We start from the raw sequence: 6,286 nt of genomic DNA, 5'->3' as shown, positions 1-6,286 counted from the left end.
TGCGACTCGGGTGAGTTAGTTAACCTCTTTGTGACTCAGTTTCCCACCTTATGGCTAGAGAATACACTTGTACCTTCCCTGTGAGGATTAAAAGACAATATCAGTATGGTGCTTAGAGCCTGCCTCAGTGCCTGCCATATGATAAAAGCACTATATGTGTCTTTGTTAATAAAGTCAGCCCTGTTTTAGTTATTTTTTGGGTTCTGTAGATAAACATCCAACTACCTTGCTCTCTGGCTCCAAGGGTAGTCCTAGAACAGAAGTCCTTGTGTTCAGGGGCAACCATGGAATGAACTGATACCAGTATTACATCGGGGAGTAATCTGTTTGCTTTCTTCCATTAAAGAAAAACTTGAAATAGCTTCCCAGTGTCCTTACTTCCTATTCCTAGTCACAGGTCACTTAGGCCCAACAGTGTCCTGCCTGCCCCATACTTCAGTAGGTTAAAAGGATGCTTTACTGGGACAAGTTTGACTTTTGGAGTCATATTTGGTTTCAATCTCTGCTCAGCTGTTGGCAAGTAACTTAATCTCTCTCTGAGTGCCAGCTGCTTCACCCAAAAATGGTAAATAGTGCTGAGCTTGAGAAGCTCTGGAATTAGGTAGTTGAAGCCCAAGTTCAGTGGCTGACTCATTGTTGGAGCAGAGAAGCTGTGGGGCTAGAAGCAAGAAGGGTCAGAAAGTCATATAACGTGATGGTCAATGGTGTAAATTTTGCAACTTGACTTCCTGGGTTCGATATTCAAATTTTCCCTTCTTTTTTATTCCATTTAGGTCTGAAAGTACCCAAGGTCATGGGTCCATGGCTGGGGCAATGCCACACGTTTTCCTCTTACCATTTTTCCTGGAGCTTCAAAACATCTTGTCAGGTTCTTCCCTTGAACAGGTGAAGTATTATCACCCTCTTTTTTTTGTTGTTTGGTTTGGTTAAGTGGGAACCAGAGGAGTCCAGCACTTTGGTTGAGAAGTTTCAAGCCAGCACATCCTGCATGCATAAAGTCTACCCAACACACGGGTCTACCCTTACAAAAGTGTGATACTGATGGACACTTACACATTGGGGTTCACACCCCTTTGTCTAGTCTTTCTTGAATACCAGATACCTGTTTCGAAGTCAGAATTGGGGAATGATGTGGGCCAAAAAGACGATGACAGGTTGGCCCACTCAAAGATTACAATGAGCAATTTCACCTAATTCCCTTGATGTTCTGTACCCTAAGTAACCCTGCTCTGCCACTTTCTAACTGTGTGATCTTGGAGAAGTTTCTTAATGTCATCTCTGTCTTCCCTGTCTATCATATGAGCTTAATATGATACCTCCCTCCTAGGGTTGTAATGAAGTGCAAATTTGTCTGCCTTTGTCAAAATGCCTAACCCAATGCCTTGAATGCAGTAGGAACTTAATAAATGCTGTTTCCTTTCAGCCCGACACAGGTACAATCTCCCAATTTATCTGTTGACAGCAGATGATGAACATCTTTGTTGAATTTACTCCCAGACTCTCCTCTTTGCCAGAGGCACAACAGCTGAGCTTATCATCATGACCTCTAGCAGTTGTTAAGTTTTTTGCTTGGCTTGGATGGGGGTGGGGAGGAGCCAACTCACCAGTGGTTTGAGAGTCTTATTCAGACAGACTTGCATGGTAAAAAATTTCCAGATTCAATTACCAGTTGAACAGTGGGGGTGTTCTAGGCAGCTGTGTTGGGTCAAGCCTTCCTTTGAACACATTCTCTGCCTTCCACTTACTGTTCTCTTCTCACTAACTTCCCCCATGACTTGTCTCTTTTCCCCAGAAATGGGTGGTCTAAAACAGGCTCTGGAAGTCAGACAAAGCTGGATTTGAATATTGTCCTTGGCTCCTATTAACACAATTCATTAACTCTAAGATGACTTTGAGTCTAAATTACACCATCATTTTATGTATCACCAAGAATAACAGAATGCTGCCCCTCAAACTATGACACGCCATTAATTACCATGCACATTTCAATTTCAGATAGCATAAAATGCGGGAAACATGTGCTTTGGGAGGTCGTTTTCCCTTTGTAAGGAATGAGTTGAGGAAATGAACAATTAGCAAGCGCTTACCATATGCCAGTTCCTCAATACATCTTCACACCAACCTGGTGAGATGGGCACTATCAGCATCAGCCTTGCTTTACAGGGTAAGAACTGAGTCTCAGAAAAGTCAGCTGGCTTTCCCAAAGTCACATAACTTACAGCTGACTGGCCTTGGACTTCTTGGGCATGCTGCCTTGTCTGGGCTGCCTTGTGAGTCCCCCCTTGCTGACAGTATCCAAATACGGGATGGATGATCCCCTGGTAGGTATGTCCATGAGGGGATCTAGTTCTGTAAAACACCACAGTGAATTCCCTTCTCATGAAGGGAGAAGGAGCCTCGGAGAGTTTAAGTGACTAATGCAAGGTCATGATGCTAGGAGAGATGTGCTGGGGTGCAAACCCAGGCCCTCCTGGTTCCAGAATCCTTCCTTCCAGGAGTTCAGCCCTACTGGAAGGAAGGGAGGAATTGAAGCAGTCAATAGACAGGTAAATAAGCGAAGTGATTAGATCACTCCAAGAGCCGGGAAGGAAATAAACGGGGTGATTTGGTAGAGAGGAAATGAGTGTAGTGAGGAATTGGGGAAAGACTCTCAAAAGAGATAATCACTGAACCCTCAGCCCGTTCCCGGCTTGAGGCTCACATCTGACAAGGCACATAATGCATGTATCCTAATATTCGGCACCTCCTAACTTCCCAATAATCGGTACTTCTTACTAAGAAAAGGTAAATGATTCCTCCAAGATCACTGTAGAACCGAAGGGGACGTGCACGCTCTGTCCTGGACCCTTTCATGGAATAGGAGGGAGGGTGGTGAGGGGCTCACACCCGCGGAGTGTGTCCCTCACACACACACACACACACTCACACTGCAGGGGCCTCCCTCACGCTTGGTGACTCCCCGGCAGCATGAAGCCAAGGCACTAACAGTCATCTCCACCCGCCATGCCGTCGCGGTGCGACCTTGGGCAAGTCACGTCTCCTGTCTGGGTATCTGTTTGCTCATCTGTAAAATGAAGGTTTGGGCCGAGATGGGTTTTGAAGGTCCCTTCCGGCTCTCACGCTCTTGTCATCCTCTCGCCCGCTCCGCCTAACTTCTCGGGCTGTGTTCCCACAGTGCCCTCTACTGGCCCGTCGATAGATCACAGGGGCTGCACAGGCCTCAGGAAGAGGCGCTGGCAGCTGCGGGCCCGGGAAACAGGGCTGGCCATCTGTCACCCCTACCCCAGCTGCTTCCCTGTGGTAGTGGATTTAGGAACCTTAGGGGCAGATGTAGATGAGAAGACAGGGGTAAGGGCCAGGAAACTTGAGTTCCCAGAATCTCAGAACTTATTGCAAAGGTGGCAAATTAGCTACCATTTGCCTAGCACCCGCCAGCTACCAGGCATGGGCTAGATGTGATATGCAAAGCAGCGAGGTGACAGGAGCAGGGCCTGCTCGGAAGAGGCAAGGTCGACTTGGAGGCCTAAAAGGATTGAAGATCAGTTGGAAAGATTGGGACAGGCAAGGAGGACATCGTGTCCAAAGTTCCCGAAGGAGGGAAAGACCTTGGTGTATCCAAGGAACAAAAGAAGAGGAATCAATAATTACTGTGAGGTCCAACCTGGATGCTGGAGGCTAAAGACTCTTGAAACATTCAAGCCATTACTTGTATGTGAACGTGGTTAAAAGGGGGAAATATTAGGTTGTGCATATTTACTAGTATACAATATTTTTAAAAAAAGACCCATGGAACTGCACAACACCAACAGTGAACCCTAAGTTAAACCTTGGACTGTGGTTAATAACAAGATCCTAAATGTGCTTTCATCAATAAATGTATCACACCAATGCAAGGCGTTAATAATAGTGTAATATATGGGAATTCTGTATTTTATGCATGACTGTTCTTTAAAACCTGCGACTTTTCTAATTAAAATTTTAAAACCTTCTGTGTAATGGAAGTAAAACCACGTTGGGAAACTTCTTGGTGGTGCCGACTAACGCTGAATATACACATGCACCTCAACAGAAGTGGGTACATGTGTTCACCTAAAGAAGTGGACAAGAAAGCAGCACACTTCACAATGAGCTTGAAACCACCCACATGCCCATTAACAGAAGAATGGGTCAATAAAGCAGGCTCTATTCTTCCAGAGCGTAATATGCAGCTATTAGAATGACCAAACTATAATTAAACACCTCAGCCTGGACGAAGTTCACAGAGAGAATGATAAGCATGAGAAGTCAGGATAAGATGATGCACAGAGTAGGAGTCCTTCTTATAAAAAGTTCAAAAACAGACAAAACTAAGCTGTGCTGCTGGAAGTCAGGGTAATGATTACTGTGCACAGTGAAGTGACTGGAAGGGGCAAGAAGGGACTTCTGGGGAGCTGGCCAAGTGCTATTCCTTGATCTGGCTGTTGGCTCATTTTGTTAAACTTCATCCAGTTGTACATGTATGATATGTGCATGATATGTATATTATACTCCACTAAAAATATATTAAAGTCATTGTGTGGTTACAAAGTGACATAGGCACCCTCTTCATCACAATCACACCACTGTCAGCGCAGCAGTAGCAACACAGTCACAAATATTTGAGGACAAGATCCTAAGGGCTACTTTACCATCTGAGGCATTCCTTCTGGAAGGGCACACTTGGCAAAATAAATCAGGGCCACCGAGTCCCTGAAGAGTGAGGAATGGCTGGCCAAGGAGCTGGCTCACCAGGTTCCTTAGAAAGGGCTTGAAGAATCAAGGAAGGGAGCGTTTCTCCCAACTCTTCTTTGAGTTGTCAACCAACTTCTTGCTCGGCACTGCAGGACCAGACAGTCATTCTCCCAGGTTCTGAACCAATGGGAATGTGTTTCCTGAGAACCCCAGAATGGACAAAACTGGGCTGTGCTGGGGTGGAATGGTTTGATATCTGCAGCTTGTTAATTATGGAGTCCAGATCATCAAGTAGAGCAGCTTAAATAGAGTAAGCACCACTAGTCTAATTTGCAGATGACCCACTGTGGCCTGGGGAGGCCAACTGGCTCTCTTGAACATATACATAAGCAGATGTCACACTGAAATGTAAATGTCTAGATTCTCAATCCAGTGCATTCTGAAGATCGCTCAGTTTTCTTGTGGACACAAATGAGTGGTTGGGTTAGATCGCCTGGAAAGCTCCTCAGAATCTCCCAGGTAAGATAATTCTTCTGAGTTCCTGCTGAGTGTGAATATTTTTCAGCCTTTCCAGGGTTAGCTAGACAGGGTTAGCTAGTAGCCACACCACACACACATACACACATATCTTGCCACTCTCTTGTGTCCATTCACTGTGTGTTCTATGTCTGCTTGCATTCTCAGCAGCCCCGGAAATCTGTGTCTCTTTTTGTTTCATCCTCTTGCTGCATCAGCTAGGCTAGTGCATGCAGCACCACTCTTGGGTGGGTTGTGTTTTTTTCACTAAGGGCGGCTCTCTTTACAGGGCACACTCCTTGCACGTGAGGCTCCTCTATGCGGGGAACACTCCTGCGTGGCATGGCACTCCTTGCACACGGTAGATCACCACACAGGCCAGGAGGCCCTGGGTTCAAACTCTGAACCTCCTATATGGTAGGTGGACGTTCTATCAGTTGAGCCACATCCACTTCCCCTAACTGTGCAATTTTGAGCGACCTTACCTAAAGTCTTTGGATCTCAGCTTCTTCATCCTTAAAATGTTAAAGTGCTGACCCACCCAGAGGCACTAAATAAATGGCAGGCATGTGTTATCTGCATGACTTCGAATAGCCACTTAAACTTCTATATGCCTCAACACCTAACTGAAAGGATTATTGTGAGAATTAAATTGGGCAGCAAGTGAAAAACATCTGGCACAGTGCTTTGTACAATCAAGTGGTCGATAAAGTAGTATTCCATGTGCTGAGGGATGGGGAGCCTCCTTCCACATGCTCCCACAAGTCCTATTTCTAGGAAACCCAAAGATTCTAAAACATTGCCTCCTTATTGTTACATGTAAGAGGCAAGAGGACAAGGAGGGCAAATAAAGAGCTGCAAGAAGCAGCTTAATCCACTAAAATGAGAGTAATAGTGGCAGTGATGATGATAATGCTGCAGTTAGCCTCTGCATTGCCAAGTGGCATCACAGCCTTTATTTCCTGTATTTCTCCAGCAACCCTCTGGATTGTTAGAGCAGCTACTATTCTCATGTGACATATCAAGAGTGGGAAGTGCATGCACACATGGTCTAGGGCCC

The sequence above is a fragment of the Dasypus novemcinctus genome, chromosome 23, assembly GCF_030445035.2.
Source record: "Dasypus novemcinctus isolate mDasNov1 chromosome 23, mDasNov1.1.hap2, whole genome shotgun sequence".
Lineage (NCBI taxonomy): Eukaryota > Metazoa > Chordata > Mammalia > Cingulata > Dasypodidae > Dasypus > Dasypus novemcinctus.
This window is presented reverse-complemented; position numbering follows the sequence as displayed.